Source organism: Periplaneta americana, chromosome 13 (assembly GCF_040183065.1).
Source record: "Periplaneta americana isolate PAMFEO1 chromosome 13, P.americana_PAMFEO1_priV1, whole genome shotgun sequence".
Lineage (NCBI taxonomy): Eukaryota > Metazoa > Arthropoda > Insecta > Blattodea > Blattidae > Periplaneta > Periplaneta americana.
Genome location: NC_091129.1, coordinates 141,292,603 through 141,315,236, shown reverse-complemented (window position 1 = coordinate 141,315,236; position 22,634 = coordinate 141,292,603). Strand labels below are relative to the sequence as shown.

General features: G+C 33.4%; 1 long non-coding RNA gene across 2 annotated transcripts in view; it reads left to right on the top strand.

The window, feature by feature from the left end:
- The window catches only part of LOC138712514 (uncharacterized), a 316,399-nt gene that overhangs the window by 40,458 nt on the left and 253,307 nt on the right, over positions 1 to 22,634 (top strand). For both annotated transcript variants that reach the window (XR_011335727.1, XR_011335726.1), the window contains one exon: positions 19,891 to 20,025. This is a non-coding gene — a long non-coding RNA (uncharacterized lncRNA). The remainder of the gene's footprint in view (positions 1 to 19,890; positions 20,026 to 22,634) is intronic.

Below are 22,634 nucleotides of genomic sequence, written 5' to 3'. Positions count from 1 at the left end.
TATTTCATTAAAACTGGGGAAGCCCGGGCGTTTCCGGCCCCGGACTAGAACCGCCTCTGGTACTCAACGATGCAAATGCTGTTCCAGAAGTACGCCAATTTTTTTCAAGAAATGTCATTGTACAGTATTATTTAATTGCAAAATTTATACTGTTCATATACACAGTTCATTATCTTTTTTGTTTACTTCATGTAATCTTCATTGTTTGTATTATTTTTTTTTGTCGCCTATGTGAGTATTGTGGTCGCTAAATAACCCAACAGTTATTTACACTGCAAGTTGGCAAGCACCTGGTGGCAGTGGTGCAAACAATATAAATAATACACAATATAATTACAATACAAAATACAATTATATACATAATACAATAAGAATACACAATACAATTTTACACAATAATTAAAATTAATAATATTACATAAAATAACGTAATTAATAAGTGAACCTAATTTTACAATACAACCTATATATGTAGAGGCCCTGCGTAAGTTTCACATTGACACGGATAATAATCTTTCACTTTACTCTCATCTCACTCACTGTGCTAGAATTATGGCACATTTCACTGAAACTTTAGAACACATTTCTCTGACACTATGTAACACATTTCACTGACACTATAGAACACATTTCATTGACACTATAAATTATCACTGATCGGAACTATTCACTGCACTGTAAAACCATAACATCACTGACTCACCACGCTTCACTGATACAACAGTTCAAATAAGACAAACAATTACACCCTTATTCACACTTATATACAAAACTACATTTAAATTAAACATTTCTGGTCTAAGACCCTCTTACAAGCTATTTTTAAATAATTTACAATTCCAACCAAGGGAGTAACTCGTCAGGCTAAATAAATACATGTCATCTTAATTTTAATTTGCACTTTATACACAACTTTTTAAGCTATTCTTGAATCTCCTTAAGAAAGGACTACCCTCAAAGACCGCTGCAGGTAGATGAAGGTGAAGAAGGGAGAAGGGGAAACCCGGTGCCGGCACGTAACCTACTCCTGTCAAATAGCACCAAGCTGGCCGCCAGGCTTAAGTAGAAAGTATAAATCACGTCCTTTAATATTTCTGCTACGCTGTGCCCTCAAGGCTAATGTTGTTTATAACCTCATTATAATTCTTTAGGTTATTATGGTAATTTGCTCATGATTGACTTAGTTAAAATATAATTAGCTTTAATTTTAGGCCGTTTTTGTCTTAGTAATTTAGTTATTATGGTAATTTGCTCATGATTGACTTAGTTCAAATATAATTAGCTTTAATTTTAGGCCGTTTTTGACTTAGTTCTAAAATAATGAGATTTTATTTTAGCCCTTATTGAGTTTCAGAAAATTAAGACGAACTTGCAGGTACCGCGGATGATATTTATATCAGGACAATTAGACGGTACGCTTGTGAATTTCGAGTAACTGTAGGTTTTACGCAATGATTTTGAAATATCTGATAGTGAGATAGAGCAGAAACGAAACTATAACTTTATCTTGTTACCTTTCTGTACTTTTCCTTACAACTCCAACTATAATTACCGGTACTAATACTAATACAAGACCTATGGTAGTAATCTCTACATTAAAATAATTCCCAAATCTTACTTATTTAACTTACAAGTGAGAGGGTCAGAAGCAAATGGATATAAGTACATTTTAATCTTAAGTATATTGAATAAATTAAACAGTCTATGCTTATCTAGTATTACATTTATAGCATTAACGTTTTCAGTACGCATGTACCATTTTCAAATGCGAGTGCCTGTTACATTTAATTAGGTCTGGTTAACTGTGGAATTGGAACATTCATGAACATCATTGATGCTATTAATAAACTACATAAAAATACAACTTAAGGATAAAATAGATAAAATACATATGTTAACAACAGTTCACGTGATCACTTTGATGACATGTTGTTACAGTAGTCTTCTCTTAATGTGGATCATCGTGGTTAAACATCCATCGGGAAACAAACATCATACCCAGACCATGCACGTAAGTCATCAACTCTATCTTTGCATTTCAACATTAGTATTTATCAACAGTAATCTCACTAGACGTTTTGATTTATCTAGAGAAAATCAAAATTCGAGTGGAATTTAATTGACTATTACATGATTAGAAGAAAGTATATAAAGATTAGAAGTAACGAAGTACTCCAATACAATAAAATATTAATTTACTTACGAAAATACAACTGTCTTCAAATGTATTATTGTAACATCTCAACATTACAAATATTACGCTAGATGCATTCTAGATGGCAGTAGTGTCTTTATACAGACACTGTAATGATTACTATTCAATAAATCTTAATATTAAACAATCTCTGATACGTGACTATCCATAATATCAAATAGCAGAAGTTCTTTTTATCCTCTCAGAGCAGAAGCTATAACATAACCTAACTAATATACACAAGTGTTAGAAAAGTTTTAATTAATGACGATGACATAAAAAATAAACATGAATAATTTTAAAAGGAATAATTATTGAATATACAATTTTCAAATTTGAATGTAGTTGGTGGTTCAATTGATGTTATATTGGACGTATGCGTAATAGAAGTGGAACTCGTTGATTTAGGCCTTCATGGTGTATTCAACTTATTCAGAATTTCCGAATGAATAATTTTAAAAGGAATAATTATTGAATGTACAATTTTCAAATTTGAATGTGGTTGGCAGTTCAATTGATGTTATATTGGACGTGTGCATAATAGAAGTGGAACTCGTTGATTTAGGCCTACATGGTGTATTCAACTTATTCAGGATTTCCGAATGGTGCTCTTCATTTATTTGTAAATCGGATTTCAGAAGATGCATAGGTATGATCAGTGATTTTTATTAATTCTTGTTCTTGAATGCCATATTTGAAACTGCTGTGCATCGACTGGAGTGGTTTGTAATTTTATATATATTTTTGACGTCCAGACCAGCGCAGTTTAAAATGTTGGCAAACAAAGAAACAAATGCTAGGGACGCGATAAAATTAAACAAATGCTAGGGACGCGATAAAATTAAACAAATGCTAGGGACGCGATAAAATTGTGCCATAAGCAGCCATGATTGGTTGAAATACGTCCTTTCGTACCGTTTTATTGGTCAAAAGTAGTATGACGTAGTAAGAGTGTAATAGTCAAACGTAAATTACAATATCAAATTTAATGTTCACAGCGCACAATGGCTAGACTGAAAACCGCACGAGGTCACTAAGAATTCTGTACTTATTTAACAACTCTCCCACCAAACTATAACCAGGTAATACAAAACCTACATTACGTACGACGTATCTAATTGGAAATAGTGCAACATATAGCATATATGAACATAAATGAACATCAAAACAACTCAACAAGACTACAGTGTTTTAAAGTGATTATCAGTGCAAGTTAATTTTAACATTTACCATTTTATTGGATATTTTATAATATTTAACCACGATGATCCACATTAAGATGTCATCGAAGTGATCTCGTGAACTATTGTTAACATATGTATTTTATCTATTTTATCCTTAAGTTGTATTTTTATATAGTTTATCAATGATGTTCATGAATGTTCCAATTCCACAGTTAAGCAGACCTATTTAAATGTAACAGGCATTCGCATTTGAAAATGGTACACACGTACTGAAAACGTTAATGCTATAAATGTAATACTAGATAAGCATAGATTGTTTAATTTATTCAATATACTTAAGATTATAACTTGCTTATCGGAAACTCCATACATAATGAAAGTACATTTTAGCTTTTTCAGAGAAAATGTGGTTGAAAGTACTTAAGCTTTCGTAAATTCCGTGAAATTTTTTATTTCAATATTGATGTGTGATGTGGTTAATAGATACAGATGCCTATATTCCTTTGCCACTAAAATTTTAGATGCTTTAGCTTGCCCTGAATGCATGATCTTAAGGATACCACTTGTAACCCTTTGCTTTTGACCCCCTCAGATGGTTTTTTAGAGAACTCGGAAGTTCATTGCCGCCATTGGTATATATCCCGAACAATATTAATCCAGTCCCTACCATCATATCCCAACTCCCTGAAATTCATTTTAATATTATCTTTCCCATCTACGGTTCGGCTTCCCTAAAGGGCCTTCTCCCAACTAATGGCTGGTTCACAATAAACCGGAAACGAGAATCGGAACGAAAACGAAAACGGTAAAATTGTTAAAATGTGTACATTTAAATGTGAGCATTCTCAATTAACGAAAAGCTTGCCGGAGCCCGGGATCGGGAACGGAGAGTTGGCCAAGTTTCAACTTTGTTGTTCACGTTTCCGATCACAGCCCACTAGATTCACTCTATTGCCATCTAAAAGCTATTTTGTCGTCGTATATTTTGTAGCAAGAAGACCGTGACATAATCTATGCATTATTTTGTTCTGTGCATCATGGAGCAAGTTTTATTTCATGAGATTCTAATATTGAGTGTTGAGGAAAATCCTCACGTTTACGATAAGCGGCGCGCCTCGTATAAAGATGAGAAAATGAAGGAGAATACGTGGCTTTCAATAACTGCATCTTTGAACACCGATCGAAAGTGAATCATATTTTATTACTGTATTGGTTGTATTACACACTACATATTCATGCTTCAATTCAATAACTACTGTTGTGTTCATTTTTGTTCTATTACAAATGTTTCTTCTCTAATTATTTTACGTTATGGTAGACTTAAAATAGGTTGTGATAATAAAGATGCATGGGCATATTTATAGTACCGTACCTAATGAAATGTTTCAGTTGAAATTTCGAAGTTGGTTAACCTGTGTTTATGTTGGCCAATTATACACAAATAACATCAGAATGCGTAATATCGACTTTACATATCGTTATTGACATACATATCGATATGCATAGTCGTCTACGTTCTCGGTTTATCGTGAATAAAATATTTTCATATTCACGTCCTCTGCTTCTCGTTTTCATTCTGGTTCTCGTTCCCGGTTTATTGTGAACCAGCCTTAACACTCTATGTATTTCTGGATTCACTCATACGAGCTATATGCCCTGCCTATCTCAAGTAGACGCTCTCTCAAAGTGAGAGAACAAGTTTCACAACCATACTGAACAACCAGTAGTATAATTTTTGTTTTATAAATTATAACTTTCATTTTTTTTTTAAATCAGACTGGATGACAAAAGCTTCTCAACGAAATAATAACAAACATTTCCCACATTTATTCTGCGTTTAATTTCCTCTCGAGTGGCATTAATATTTTTTAGCGTTTTACACCTTTTTGAAAGATACATGTCAAATATTTATATTTCCATTTCATACTATGATCTGATCACAAGTGTCGTAAACTTCCTTTCTTACCAAATAAAATAATGTTTTATAAAACTTAGAGCTGTGGCACGGAGACAGATTAAGCAAATCAAGCTTGAATCTTGGCTTAACTTTTTTTCCATTCTAAACAACCAAATATCACTATATAAAGTTTGGAATGGTATCACAAAAATTAAACGAATTAATAAGAACAGACAAATTGAAGTTCTTTAAAATGATCGACATAACACAACCGACCCTCAAGAGATAGCTGACTTACTTGCAAACACTTTTTTAGAAACCTCTAATGATAGAAATTATGATGCTGTCTTCTTAACAGTTAAATATGATACTAAAATAGATAAGAATGAAATATATGCGGATAGCAATCAAGATTATAATAAATTATTCACAATGGATGAATTGATCACTAGGGAGCGGATTTTTATGTGCTAAAAATTTAAATATATTTATTTTTTATGTGTTAAAAAGTACGAAAATATTTGCTAAAAATAATTTTTTTTAATAAGATAAAAATACCTGACTTAGCTTGGAAAAAAAAAATGTTACTATATATTCACCCACCACACTTGAGTGCTAGTAGTTGGCCGAGAATTGCAGTGAACAACAAAGGTCATCTCCAAATTCTCCATCACAAATGCATGCCGATTATCTCTGAACAACGACTTATACTGTGAAAACGATCTTTCCACATCACAGGACGTCAGACATGCATATTTAAAGAGAGGAATGACACAAACACAAACACCGTCAATTTCACCTACAGGCACACCCTCCAATACTTGAGCAACTTTACACATTTTTTTATATCCACTGCTTTTCCCAAAGACATTCTGGAACTTGTCCCTTAGTACTTGTACTTCTGAACCTGTACCGAGTCTAGTTTAATTTTCACGGCACACGCATCCCTGTTTCAGACAACAGGTTTTTGGATGTTTCGAGTTTTTTATGGTGTCACACAAAAAGCTTAGATTTGCTAATAGGAAAGCCAAATCGTTTTTTAAACAACCATCTTTCAGTATATCCTGAAGGATATCGATTGACGAAGCCCAATAACAGGGAATCACAATAAGACGTATTGCCTTACTTGATGGACATGTGCGAGAGGCGAGAGATTTGTTTAAATTCAATAATATTCATACCCGAGCTCTTATCTGTTGTGTTTCACAAACAAAGAGTGGAATGAAATCAACTTCAGCAACAATAAACATTCCTAATTATGTGTTGCAAGATCTCTCCTCCTTGTCCATGTTAATTTATTCTCTAATAATAACACTGATATGCTGTCTAGCAGTTCTCAGAACTTGTGGCGATACTATTACAAAAATGGATCACGGATACACCACACAGCGCTTAGAAACACGAAGCAACCAAGAATTCTTTAAAAGATAACGTATATACTTCTGAGTGACATAATTGATTTAGTTTTAAAATGTTTAAAAGTTCTTGTAAAAAATTATTAAGTAAAAAAACTCCAAGATTTATGTGTTTATATTAGATTTCCTGAAAATATATATTTACATATTTTTTTGTGAAAATATGTGTTTTTATGTGAAATAAAATTCGGGTTTTAAACTTGAAACTTCATGTTCGGAATTTTTAACTTTGTTAATTATGTTTTATCACACGTAAAAATAATATTTAATTACATAGGAATCCGCTTCTTATTGATCACATCTTTAGATAAATGTAAAAATCATAGTCCCGGTCCAGATAATATCCCCTATGATCTACTAAAACATCTACCTGAAAGAGTTCTAAATTATCTGCTTCATATACAGACTGCAAGCTGAATTATTAGCTATTAATGAGGCACTCATATGGACTAAACTTAATAATTACAATTCTTGCATGTACATTGATTCACAAACAGCCCTCAAATCTATAGATAATAAGTTTAACTTAAATCCTCAGGCAGTGGAAATCAGAAGAAATGCAATACATTGCGACAAACACAGCTTCACATCGGTGCGAGGACACAGTGGAACTGCAGGAAATGGAAGGGCTCATGAACTGGCAAAGAGTGCTGCAGTTTCGAACTTCAATTTGAGCTATAGTCTGTGTCCTTATTCATATGCAATGAGAAAAATAAATGAACACATAATGAGTAGGTGGAACAATCAGTGGCTATGCGGTACAAAGGGTTCAGTTACGAGAGAAATCTTCTTTCCTAGCGTCGACACCCGTTTAAATAGCAACCAAATTATACCAGATTTTATACTAACGCAATTTTTATCGGGTCATGGGAAATTTGAGTCTTATCTGGAACGATTAAAATTACATAAGGACAATGGCTATTTATGTATCTGTAAGCAACAGCAAACTGTGGATCACCTTTTGTTTCATTGTCCAGTGTTCGAAAACAAAAGATTTAATTTGGTCGGACATTTACATTTTTGTAATGTAATATATAACAAACCACTATTCAATGTGTTCACAAAAACTTGCTGTTATAAAGAGTTTTGTAATTTTAGGCCTATATGTAATATATTTAAGAACTTGTAAATAATTCAAATTATTGTAGTAGATATAAGTGTTAATTTTAAGTAGCAAGATTGGGTTACCCACGTCAAATGAATTCTCATTATCTATATATATATATATAATTTGAACTGGTAATGGGAATTACGGGAAAACGGCTAAACGGATTTTAATAAATGACCCCTCATTTTGAAGCTTGGAACTCAAAGTTTTTCATAAAAATAGTAGCTTTCAGTGAAATTTCAATTTTTTAACATAATTTTCCTATTTTACAAAATCCATCTGTCGTCAGTTTTGAGAACTAGCTAATTGCATTTCAGAATAAAACAAAACACACTACAGTAAACAATATTACACGAAGGCCATGATCTGCAAGAATGCTGACATATTTAGAGCTCAAATTAAATTGGTTATTAAATACTTAACTTACTAAAAATAATTTGCAGGTTCGATTCTGTGGTGTGTAATTTTCTGGGTACAGCTGTGTATTGGATATTAAAAACTACAAAACTTGGGGTGGTTTGATGGTATTATTACCATTAGAAATGAAATATTATTGTAGTTAATGCAATCATGTGACTATTTTTCATTAATTATATACAGAGTGATTTATATAGAACTGACACATTTCTTTCATTAATTGTTTCAAAACGAATTGTGCTAGCGACAACTTATTATACCTAAAATGTAGAGGAATTCTGGGAGATTATTTACCTCTATAGCAAATGTTGAAAATGTCCTCCATCCTGCATAAGGCACAACCCAACACGTCGTTCCATGTTACTGGCCACTCGGAGGACTCTGTCGTCAATAGCTTGAATCTCCTGTGTGATGTTGTGCTTCAGATCGTCCAATGTCTGGGGACGTGTGGCGTAAAACCTGTCTTTTAAGTAACCCCATAGAAAGAAGTCCGGCGTTGTCAAATCCGGAGATCTCGGTGGCCACAGTTCCATGAATTCATTTGATGTATGGCATGTAGCGCCATCTTGCTGAAAATATCCTTGACTCAGCTCTACATCGTCCAGTTGCTCAACAAACTCCATGAAAATCAGTCGGTACTCTGCAGTGTTCACAGTCTGGTTAAAAAAAATTGGCCCCACTATTCTCTGTGCGGATATTGCGCACCAAACTCCGATTTTAATCGGGTGCATAGGTGCTTCATGGATGACATGTGGATTTTTCGATGGCCCAATGGCGTGAGTTCTGTGAGTTCACATAACCGGATAAATGGAACCATGCTTCATCTGTGAACCATGTGATGGACAATATGGCAGGATTTTGCACAATGAACGTCTGAAACCAACGACAATAATTCAATCTTTTATCCTTATCTGGTTCCTGTAGCTGATGAACAACCGTAACCCTATATGGCTTTAGGCTGCCAACAATAGGAATAAAACATAAACATCTGCGCATCTAGTGACAAGGAATCGAAACTCCAGAACATTCTGCTTAATTTGGTGCTAAAATTGGGTCATTGAATGAATTTCCAACGGAATAATTAAAGAAAGAAATGTGTCAGTTCTATATAAATCACTCTGTATATTAATGCCATATTGATGATATGAAAGTGAAACGTTTTGGAGTTATATAAGTAGATGTAGAGAATAACTTAAATTAGATTTTGATTTCTATATTTTACTGAGTGGCGGCTATATAGTATATGTTACTGAAAGCTATAAAACTTACGTACGATAATAATATTATTAAAAATCAAATATTTTTATAGTTATTAATCAAGTGGGATTGGGTCTTTTTCATATATTTAATTGTGGTGTGGTGTAGGTATTTATATGCGTGGTTCTCTTCAGTATTGGCTCGAGAGAGAGTGTCTTTCGTTATTATGGAAGCAAATAACTTTCAGAATGTCTGGTATTCTTCATTTAAAATAAATCTGAAAAATGTTTATTTGAACGTCTAATGAACTTAGTTTGCAGCATTTGCTGCACAAGCCACTAGTAATAATATAAACTCAGGTTATAACTATAACCCTAATGTACTTTCGGGTAAAATAGGGTTCAAGAAATTGTATATTCAAATATACAGACTGGAAGTGAAATAACCCTGCAGATTTTCAGAGCGAATAGCTCATGTTGTATATAACAAAAAAGTGTAGCGACACATTGGTGGAAAGTTCATACTTTTCTAAAAAAAAGTTTTATCCCAAATGTTTAACACCCTCCTAATCGGTAATTATTGCGAGTAGTATCGTAATTATTGTCCATATCAATATAAAATGTAATAATGATTTTTTCCTCTGGCGTATTTTCATAGCGTGGACAGTTTTCGTGTAAATTTAATTTAATAACACTAATTTTAAGTCACTGAACGATCCGAACAGATAGAAACATTACGAGAGAGGGAGAGGTTCACCAAGGCCAGTCTTGTCAAGGTCACTCACCACTCGAGGGTTGTGGCTCGAGTGGCAATTGTAGCAGCTGTCTCCTATGAAAAGAATCTGCCGCGAACTACAATCTTGTCATACTTAGGAATGTTACAACTTTCTTACGTTAAATATTAAGTTTATGATACTATATAATATAAAGTCCAAAACTCTATGTAGAATATGTTCGTATTGAAATAGATTCATACAAGCGAATTACTCCGGAATTATAATATTAAACATGCTTATTGAAAAATACGTAATTATAATATAGTTAATTACATTTGTTCCCCTCACATAATGAATTATAAATGCTAAACCAGAGTTCCCAACCGGTGTGTCGCGACATACCTCCTGAAGTGCGTCGCGAAATTTTAGAATTGAAACTAAATTTTATGCCATCCAGGAAGTCTCTTTACAACGCATTTTTTATTTACAAAGAAGTCTTTGATATGGTACATTTATTTTTTGAGACAGACAATGAAACGTGAACACCTACAACAATGCTCAGTTTATAATTTTTCTGAGTGGCCGTAATTCGAATGAAGGTGAACGCCTGCAACAATGCATAGTAATTAATTCACACTTCCCACCGCTAAAAATAGAGTTTAAAATTGTGAGAAAATATTTTCAGTTTCAGTATAATATATGTGTGAGCGGGTCATAGTGCGACTATTTTTTTTATCAAAAATGCTTTATATAGATTTTATCATGGGCAAATTTTTAATTCGAAAAAGACAATCTGAATTAAGTTTTGGGTTAGATGACAGCAGTGCTGATTCAAATAGGCCTAATGTTAACGAAAATTCCCTTCAGGGTTCAGAAATTGATTGATGAATACTTGCAGTATGGTTCTATATGGCGTGACGATGAATATACAGTATATAACAGTCTTGTCTGTACAGCCCTTATTTTTGTGATAATGTACGTTTTAACTGTGAAATAAGATAAAAATTTTGTTTTCTTCTTCACGTATATAATTGTGTGCAGTTTATTCATAATATTCGCTATTAGATTTAATTATAATGTATCTTTATAACACATTTGTTGCTATTTTTTTTAAATCTCCATTATTCGTTGTGTTCGATATTCAACTTTTCTGTTCGCACACTTACAAGTCTTGCCCTATCTCACTGTTTCAAAATACGCTAACCGGTTCGTGCTTGCAGCTGCTGAGTGGTGGCTTCCCTTGTTTACATTTTCACCTTGCAAGCATGACAGTAGTGTACAAGATGGCGAATCGAAAGCAGTTTTCAGTAGATATGAACAAAATGATTGTTCAAATTGTCCTTAAAGGCAAATCTTTAAGGGAAGAGGATGGTATTTTTTGGTGAAAAATGAGTAAAGTTTCAAAAAACAATTTTTTTCCTTAAAATACTCTGTGACATGTGTAGAATACATTGTATAATATTTTGTGGGTATTTGTGCCCTTATCGGTTGTTGAGACGCGATTTTTAAACTTCCTGCGCTCTGGATTTTTAAATCACACCGCCCTTTTGTTTGTTGTTTCCGGAACTTTATTTTTTTTTTTCAAAACCAAATTTTTCTTTAAAATACTCTGTGATGTGTGTGGAATACATTGTATAACATTGTGTGGGTATCTGTGCCCTTATTGGATGTTGAGACGCCATTTTTCAAGTTCCTGCGCTCTGGATTATTAAATCACACCCCTTTGCTGTTTCTGGAACTTTACTTTTTTCGCTACATAGCCAGACAAAAATCGATATAATTTTTGAACTATTAAAGATATATAAATGAAATTTAGAATACACATTCTCTAGACTACTAGGAAACTTTTCTCTGTAACGGAATTTCCCTAATTGATTTCATTTTAAAAATAAGTCTCTGTTTGCAAGAAAGAAAATAAAAAAATGTTATTAAATTTTAATTGTTTATTTTACAAATGTAGGAACTAATATCAAATTTCTGTTACAGACAGTTTGTAGAGCGTGCTTTTACAAATAAATTGTAACATAGTGTTTGAATTTATCTTTAAAAATGGCTTAGATATACCGAGTTTAGTAAAATCCTGCATTGGGTACATTTTTTTTTCAAATCTGCCTCCCAAGTAATTTATTCAAAATATTTATATTTTGTTGAGTTGCTATAGCCATGAGCTCTCTACATACAAAAAATTAATATTTTACACCAAATAAGAAAAAAGTTTTAAAAATTACTATCCTCTCCCCTTAAGGGAAATAAGTAGAATTGTTGCACATATACATTCAACACTTCAGTACATTGTATACAAATTTAATTATGAAGGGTCTTGGAAGAATTTTAGGCGATAACCAAAAGAAAGGAGATTAAATGAAAGGGACGAAAGATACATTGTACAACAAATTCGTCGTTACCCTAGGTTAAGTATTGAAAAACTGCGTTCACAAGTAGAAGACACTATAAGAAAAGAAATGTCTAACCACAACATTCGTCGTGTACTATGAAAACACGGATATCATGGCAAGATTTCACGTAAGAAAATTTTTATTAGTGAGTCAAATAGAATAAAAAGACGTCTATTTGAAAATAAACACGTTTCTAAAGAGGGGGAGTATTGGGATCGTGTAATATGGTCCGACGAGACGAAGATAAATCTTTTCGGCTCAGATGGTTGCAACAGAATGTGGAGGAAGGCAAACTCTGCCTTCAGGAAAGAAAATACTATTCCTATTGTAAAACACGGAGGTCGTTCGATCATGATATTGGCCTGTATGTCTTCCTCTGGAGTCGGAAACGAACACTTCATTGATGGAATTATGGATAAAATGACGTACAAAAGTATTATTGTGACAAATTTGAAATAAAGTGCTAAAAAATGGGCTTCCAGGGTAGTTATATATTTTAACATGATAACGACCCTAAACACACCGCCGAAATCGTCAACACCTGGCTCATTTGGAACGTCCTTCATCGACTCAAAATGCCACTTCGATCAGGGGATTTAAATTCTATCGAACATTTGTGGCCAATTTTGAAAAGGAGGGTACGAAATAGCAAGGTAACATCCATTCCGGAGCTCAGAAGAATAGTGGCAGAAGAATGGCAGAATATCACCTCAGAGATTTGCAAGAAACTTGTCTCTTCAATGAAAAGAAGATGTGTGAATACTATTAAAGCCAAAGGATATGTTACAAGATATTAATTTTGTGTAATAGTTGCCAATTAAGACTTTGAAAAGTACAAAATGATTAGATGTACGAAGAGAAAAGTTGCATAAAATGTGCACATTTCTTTGATTTTGTATGTTTATTTATACTGAGTTGAAAAATTTGATGAAGCTTATTTTATATCCTGAAAAGAAGATATTATTTTTTCAAATTTGGTTTTACCCATTAAAATTAAATTATATTTTCGTTAACAAAATTATATATTTTAATAACAATATTACTGTACGAACAAGATTGTTACATACTGTACATACAGTGGAAGCTCTTAAGTTCGACAGAAATCAAGTTCGACACCTTATAGTTCGACTGCTTACGTAGGAGAATTAGACACGCCCCTATACGGGCACTAAGAAATGGGTTTGCCATTTGAATGGGAATTGGTTCTGGTCTTGTAGTGATACTTTTGTTAAAGGAAAACAGAATATTTTATTGATTAAGACATCCATATTGATCACTGATTTTAAATTAATGAACTCTTCTTTTTCTATTTGAGAATTGTGCCGTTTGTGAGACGGAACTGTCGAAACCCACTGTGGTACTAGACGCTCATACACGTCTCAGGGCGGGCAGGCAATGCAAGTACAGTACTGTATTCGTTGATGTATAACCAATAAGAATTTGTATTCATTTCACCTGCCACACCCACTGCCTTTATTTGACTGAACTTTCAATTCTGTTTTATCGAACTTAGGAGAGTCCACTGTAATTGCCTTTATTTAATGGGTTCCTGTTTATGTGATGCTCCTGGTTGATTTGGAGCTAATGGGTTGAAACTTAAGGGGAGAGGATGGTATTTTTCCGTGAAAAATGAGTAAATTTAAAAAAAATATATATATATATATATATATATATATATATATATATATATATATATATCTTTAAAATACTCTGTGGTATGTGTGGAATGCATAGCATAATATTTTGTGGGTATTTGTGCCCTTATCGGATGATGAGTCGACATTTTTAAACTTCCTGCGTTACGGATTTTTAAATCGCCCACTTTTATTGTTGTTTCCCTGCAAATTAGATTTTCAAAAAAAAAAAATAATAATTTTTCTTTAAAATACCCTTTGATATGTGTGGAATGCATTGCATAACATTTTTTGTGTATTTGTGCCCTTATCGGATGTTGAGATGTCATTTTTAAACTTCCTGCGCTATGGATTTTTAAATCACACGCCCGCTTTTATCGGTTTCCAGTAACTTCATTTTTTTTTTACTGCATTGCCAGACAAAAATGGATATAATTTCTGAACTACCAAAGATACATGCATGAAATTTAGAACACACATTCTTTAGACTTTTAGGAAACTTTTCTCTGTAACGGAATTTTGTTAATTGATTTCATTTTAAAAATACGTCCGTTTGTTTGCAAAAAAAAAAATCAGAAAATTGTTATTAAATTTTAATTGTTTATTTTACAAACGTAGGGACAATTCTGTTACAGACAGTTTGTAGAATATGCTTTTGCAAATACATTGCAAAACATTGTTTGAATCTATCTTTAAAAAGGGTTTAGATATATCGGTTTTAGTACAACCCTGCATTGGGTATTTTTTTTTTAATTTGGGCCCCCAAATAATTTTTTGTTTCAAAATATATTTATTTGGTTGAGTTGCCACAGCTATGAGCTCTCTACATACAAAAAAAATTATGTTTTACACCAAATACGAAAAGATTTAAAAAAAATACCATCCTCTCCCCTTAACAGAACTGAAAATCAGCGAATACTATTTTCATTAAATCATGTTCCTGATGAAACTATTTCAGAAGTTAAACTACATTAGACTCAAAGCTTGCTTGGGCGGGTCACATTGGGTCGTGTAAAAGTTTATCCCGTATATTATTTTGTGCGAGATCGTGCGTATTTGCTTGTTTTCCGCACAGAACCAATACGCGGTAAGTGTGAAATACCACATTCAGTATTCCCAACGTAACACACATAACAATTTCCCTCTTCTTACCGCTTAAGCGCGACATTCATTTTACTGTTTTAGGCTTTTAACATATTATTTTTAGAGACGTTTAACATAGTAATAATTATAGATTGGAAACTTACCACTGCAATTTCACCTAAATTGCAATGTTAATTATTGTTTTCAAATATTTGCAAAAATTAAGTAAAGTCTACTACTCCACGAAACTTATTGCATTCCTGATACAAGTAACATTAAGGAAGCCGTGAAAAAATCAACAAGATTCCAGATGCCGATGTTATTACTGCAATATGTTATATAAATAATATTGTTAAAATACTAAAATGAAAAATAAATCATTACATAACCTTACCGTTTGTTTTAAGTTCGCATTTATAGACTGGGGGGAGGGGGGGAAAGACAGACGTATATCACGGCCTGCTGGAGTATAGTAAACACAGAAAACATTTTATAGCAACAATGTTGAAGAAAGATATTCTGGTTTTCCGAAGTTGCCGTCATTAAACAGAAACCAACATGGAGATTTCATTGCTACTAATTAGAAATTCGTCTTTCAGGTATGTAATAAACGATCTTCGCACAAAATAATGTACAATACACGAGCGGTATGTTTGTTTTCATGTTCTCGGAAATTAAAAAAGCTCAACTACGTTTCGCTTTTTCAATCTTTTCCTCGAACATGAAAACGTCAACATACCGCTCTTGTAACGCATATTACTATTATCTCTTGTGTAAATTAGAAGCTCTTGTATCTAGTATTTATTTCAAACAGGCCTATTACGTATTTTTTCATATTTTATTTTATTATGTTATTCATTTGTGGGGTAACGGTGCTAATGTTAACAGTGTTCTAGTTTTGCAGAAAAAAAGCATTACCAATTATTACTGGAGTCGCGTCGCTGTTATTTCCGGCGTGACTCCTCCTCTTTGCCTACGCTTTTGGAAGTGAAGGCTCTATAAAGTCTAGGTAGGTAGTATCGTACGCTATTTTTTTTTCTTTTGTTGCCGAGCTACCAGACAAGAAATCTATTTGCCGCATCATTAAACACCTCGACATTTCCCCCGTTAAAATAAGTACAGTGCATATCCCTTTCAGTTCTTCGGTAAAAAATCTTGGCATTCACATGGATAATAATCTCAACTGGGATATGCAAATCACAGAAACCTGCAGAAAAGTATATTCTATTATTCATGTGCTAAAAAGGATAAATGTTCATCTTCCCTCTTGCTTAAAAAAGTCCCTTGTGCAGACGCTTGTATTTCCCTATTTTGACTATGCTGACATTTTACTGACTGACCTTTCCAGCGACAACAAAATGAAACTTCAACGTGCTCATAATTTGTGTGTACGTTTTGTAAGCAATGTTCGTAAATATGATCATATTACCCCATCCCTGGAAGCAATAGGTTGGCTTAAACTAGATAAGAAAAGAAATTTACATTCACTTCTCTTTCTCTTCGAAATCTTGAACTCTTCTATTCCTTCGTACCTGTCGTCTCGCTTCACTTACCTTTCTTCCCACCACAATCTGAACACACGCTCTCGCCATGAAACAATACTAACAATACCATCCCATCGCACCTCCTCATACTCATCCTCTTTCACAATAGCCCTGCCAAGACTCTGGAATTCGTTACCTGCTAGCATCAGGGACTGTCGAAATAAAATTCAATTCAAACGCAAACTTACTAGGCACTTGGTCAGTAATTGAGACTCGTTCAGACATGGTTTCTTGTAAATAGTTCTTTTAATCTACCACAAAATATCTCAATATCCGGTAATTTCATCACTATAGAATTTTGTTATTGTAGGTTTAATTTGTAATTTAGTAAATACAAAAATATTCTTTGTTCTTAACTTCTATGATAAAATGTCTAGCTTTCATTAATCAGGTATTCTTGTCGTACTTTAATTTCTATCGTAATTGTAATTGTAAATTTAATATTAATTGTAATCTTATTGTTCATGTTATAGTTGTAATCCCCTGGTAGAGGGGCAGAGAAGGCCTGACGGCCTTATCTCTACCAGGTTAAATAAATAAATCTAATCTAATCTAATCTAATCTAAAATCTAAACATTATCATGTCGTAGCTCCTACGATAATAAATCAAACGCACTGTAATTGAGCATATGATTGAGCGGCAAATAACGTCCTCGTGTGCTTTCTGCGAACGTCAACGAAAGAACGAAAATGGCGCGAGATTATATCAAGTATTTATCGAGCCTTAGGAAGTGCATAACGTCATCAGCAGCGAATGAAAAGACGCACACGTTTAAATGTAGTCGACCTGCAACGTGATTGGCTCCCGGGAAATAAGAGCGGCGGGACTATAATTCATTCTTTAGTGCTAATTGTTGACCTTTATTTCGTAATGCTAATATTCTTACTGTCACTAATGAATATATTTCCGACTGTTTAGTCCATACTAAGATTAATTTAAATAGTCATCCTTCTCAATCATATCTTTACAAGTATTTTACTAGGAATAATCATATTGTAACACTTAAGGTCAGGTTGACAAAGACTGAGAAATGGTTCAATGTTATTTCTTTAGATATGTTTAACACAATGGTTCCTAAACTTTTTGACGGTGCGACCCACTTTTAGGTGAGGCATTTGATTACGACCTCCCCCCTCATTAATACAAATGCCTGTAAGATCCTGAACAACGATAATTTACTCAAAACCAGAAGATACCACCCAACTTCTAATGTGCCGATACCTGCAAAATGAGGAATTGCAATATGCAAACCTATTTTGTGCGAGATCTGCGTATTTGCTTGGTTTCCGCACAAAACTAATCCGCGGTAAGTCTAAAATTCCACATTCAGTATTCCCAACCGAACACACATAACAATTTCCCTCTTCTTACCGCTTAAGTGACATATTCATTTTACTGCTTTAGGCTTTTAACATATTTTTAGAGACGTTCAATATAGTAATAATTATAAATTGGGAACTTACCACTGCAATTTAACCTAAATTGCACTGTTTTAAATATTTGCAAAAATTAAGTAAACTCTACAACTCCACTAAAGTTACTGCATTCGTGATGCAAGTAACATTAAGGAAGCCGTTTGCTTTAAGTTCGCATTTATAGAAAGGGGAAAAAAGACAGACGTATATCACGGCCTGCTGGAGTATAGAAACACAGAACAATTTAAAGCAACAATGTTGAAGATAGATATTTTTGTTTTGCAAATTTGCCGTCATTGAACAGAAACCAAGATGGAGATTTCATTGCAACTAATTATAAATTCATCTTTCAGGTATGTAATAAAGGATCTTCGCACAAAATAATGTACGATACACGAGCGGTATGTTTTCTTTCAATTCTCGGAAATTACTACTTTCGCTTTTTCAAACTTTTCCTCGAACATGAAAACTTCAACATACCGCTCTTGTAACGCATATTACTATTACAGCTGTTGTTGTTAGGCCTTGGAAGTTATAATTCTCACACATAAACTTGTTGCTAAGGAAACCACTCATCATAGCATAAAACTATACTGAAATAGACCCCTTACCATGCACATCTTTTTGTTACTTAGTTACCATTATAGTGCAGTCCTGCGAAGGTTTGGAATAATATTGCTTTAAATTAACCCTGAAGTTGAGGAATATGAACATCCTCGAAACGTCGGTGGATCATCAACTTATGACGTGGCTGGAAGCCCGAGAAAATTTTGAGCTATCACGTCGCCAGGAAAGCTTCAGCAGTTAAGAAATAAATAATTAAACGTCTTATCTATATACATAATTTGAAATGGTAATGGAAATTACGGGAAAACGGCTGAACGTATTTTAATAAATGACCCCTCATATTGAACCTTGGAACCCAAAGTTTTTCAGAAAAATAGCAGTTTTCAGTGAAATATCAATTTTCCTACGTCATTTTCCTATTTTCCAAAATCCATCTGTCGTCAGTTTTGAGAAATGATGGCTTTTCAGAATAAAACAAAACACAAACACACTACAATAAACAATAGGATATTACACGAAGGTCATGACCTGCAGGATTGCTGACATATTTGGAGCTCAAATTCAATTGGTTATTAAAAATTTCAAGGCTTACTAAAAAATATTTTACAGGTCTGATTCTGCGGTGTGTAATTTTCTGAGTACAGTTGTGTATTGGATATTAAAATCTACAAAATTTGAGGTGGTTTGAAGACATTATTACCATTAGATATGAAATATTATTATAGATAATGTCATGATGTGACTATTTTTCATTAATTATACATATTAATACTATTTTGATGATATGAAAGTGAAATGTTTTGGGGTTCTGTGAGTAGATGTAGAGAATATCTTAAATTAGATCTTCATTTCTATAATTTACTGAGTGGCGGCTGTAAGTATATGAAATGAAATGATTAGCCTAAAAATGTCCCGTTAAGGGAGAGCTCTATTTGTCTCACGCGGTGAGCTACTCCGCGTAAGAGTGGAATTGTTCACTTGGTTCACATTCTGCACTGTTTGGTATTGTTCGCTTGTTTCTGTCGCTGTTCACTTGTCTTCTTATGTTTTTTTTTTTTTTTTTTTTTTTTTCCCCCTATGTCTTGCTTTGCTTGACCAATGGCTTCCTACTCGTTCACTGAAGAGGTCGGCCCATCTTCGTCTTGGTCTTCCGGGTGATCTCTTGCCAATGCGGGGATCCCATAGTGTGACTTTCTGCGTCCATCTTCCGTCTCTAAGTCGTGCAACATGGCCTCCACATTTCCATTTGGTGTTGGTGGTAAGTATATATAAACTACAAAACTTGCATAACATACTAATATTGTTATTTAAAATCAAATATTTTTATAGTTATTAATCAAGTGGGGTTGGGTATTTTTCATACACTTAATGGCGGTGTGGTGTAGATATTTATATGCGTCATTCTCTTCAATATTGGCTCGAGAGAGCGCAAAAATTACAGTTTCTAAGGAAAGACCAAATGGTATTACTTACTGATAAAATAAGAAGCCTACAAAATGATGTCTCCCAATCATTTCAGCAAGATCTCTTAGCAGGATAAAATGATTTTACCCTCTAAATTTCAAGCTCTACATGGAATAGCTATATCAAGATGCTATGTCTATTTTTTGAAACCTTACATTTTTTTAACTTTCACCTACAATCAACAATGACCTGAAATAGCTATTGCTTTACTCACACATGAAAAACCCACTGATCTTCCTGACATTGTTACTTGCGTTTTCGCGCTGAAACTCAAAAACTGAAGGTGGATAGATTCAAGAAAAAATATTTGGCATAAAAACATTCAGAGGGAGTTTGTTTCATTATTACGGAAGCAAATAACTTCCAAAATGTCTGGTATTCTTCTTTCAAAATACTGTAAATCTGAAAAATTTGTATTTAAACGTCTAATGAACTTAGTTTACAGCATTTGCTGCACAAGCCACTAGTCTTTTATATATTTCACATGTAAAGTCTTTTGTAAAATTTTATGATTTGTTGTTGTTGTTAAACGTCTATCGGACCATATTAATTGAAGGGTTTGCTGCAAAAAGGAGGTAGCTCCACTTTTGGTTGTTTTAGCGTTCCATGTCTCATCTTGTGCAGAAAAGAATTAACAGTTTCTTTTGGTACCAGAAAGGTGTATGTAGCTGAAAATGCTAGTTCTCGCATTACTGAAGCATCGAAAAACGACTGAGGAAAGTTGAAAGATTTTTCATACATAGTGAATATGCTCGCATCATAGAGGAGACCAGCAAGAAGTTTTCCGTAACAGAAGTGAGTCAAGGGATGATCCATAATTTTGTTGACGTGTTAAAAGATTTCTTCCTGAAAGCTCCTTTTATCGTTACTAACGGAAGTAAAAGAGAAAAATTTTTCATTACAAAATGTAAAGTTTTACTTATGAAAAGTCTCATCGATGGAGGTTACATGCTATGCAGTGAGAGTGTTGAACTTCCCTCTCCCAAAACAGTGAAAATGTTTAACCCCCAGAACAGTAAGCCTACTATTTTGACATTACATAACCTACACCGAGGATACGACGGTCCCTAACTCTCAAGGCTACCAAATATTAGGATGTGCTGGAACTAGCCCGCAAAATGAGATGTGGTTCTACAACGGACTGAAAGCAGACAACGCACCAGATGAGCCAGATGTTACAGAAGGGGAATTTGATGAGTGACAAAATTTCTGTTTTCATTTAACTAAGGAATTATTGTACTTCCATTTCAGTTTTTTCCTAATAAATATTAAAAAAGGTAAATTTGTACTTTTTTTTTTCAAAATCTTTTCCCTAGACGTTAGTACATCACTGATTTTATGACAATAAAGAGATAGTTCCAACAAACAAACATGGGCCAGATCATCTAGAAGAGATATTTTTGAGTGAACATACTACCCTAATGTGTAAGAACCCCTAAGAAATTTATTGAAACTAATTATCTTCACTCAAGTTGAAATTTCAAATTTTAAAATGTTTTTTTCTCTCCATTTCTCGTAATATTTAATACAGTGAAGCTACCTCCTTTTTACAGCCAACCCTTCAATTGTCAGGACTTTAATCTAGATAAAGAACCGTTCAATTTAGGGATCCTGAAGTCAAGGTCAAATTATTCCATGGGGTGAGACCGCATTTTTTAAGGGGACACCCTACTAGATTTCTAATCTCCACAATTTTGATTGTAAGTTTTTGAAATTTTAAAATCGAATAGATGTTGATGAGTTACACGTGCAAAATTATCTCCACAGTTTTGATTGTAAGTTTCTGAAATTCTAAAATCGAATAGATGTTGATTAGTTACATGTGCAAAATTATCTCCACAATTTTGATTGTAAGTTTTTGAAATTCTAAAATCGAATAGATGTTGATGAGTTACATGTGCAATATTATCTCCACAGTTTTGATTGTAAGTTTCTGAAATTCTAAAATCGAATAGATGTTGATGAGTTACATGTGCAAAATTATCTCCACAATTTTGATTGCAAGTTTTTGAAATTCTAAAATCGAATAGATGTTGATGAGTTACACGTGCAAAATTATCTCCACAATTTTTATTGTAAGTTTTTGAAATTCTAAAATCGAATAGATGTTGATGAGTTACATGTGCAAAATTATCTCCACAATTTTTATTGCAAGTTTCTGAAATTCTAAAATCGAATAGATGTTGATGAGTTACATGTGCAAAATTATCTCCACAATTTTGATTGTAAGTTTTTGAAATTCTAAAATCGAATAGATGTTGATGAGTTACATGTGCAAAATTATCTCCACAATTTTGATTGTAAGTTTTTGAAATTCTAAAATCGAATAGATGTTGATGAGTTACACGTGCAAAATTATCTCCACAATTTTGATTGTAAGTTTCTGAAATTCTAAAATCGAAT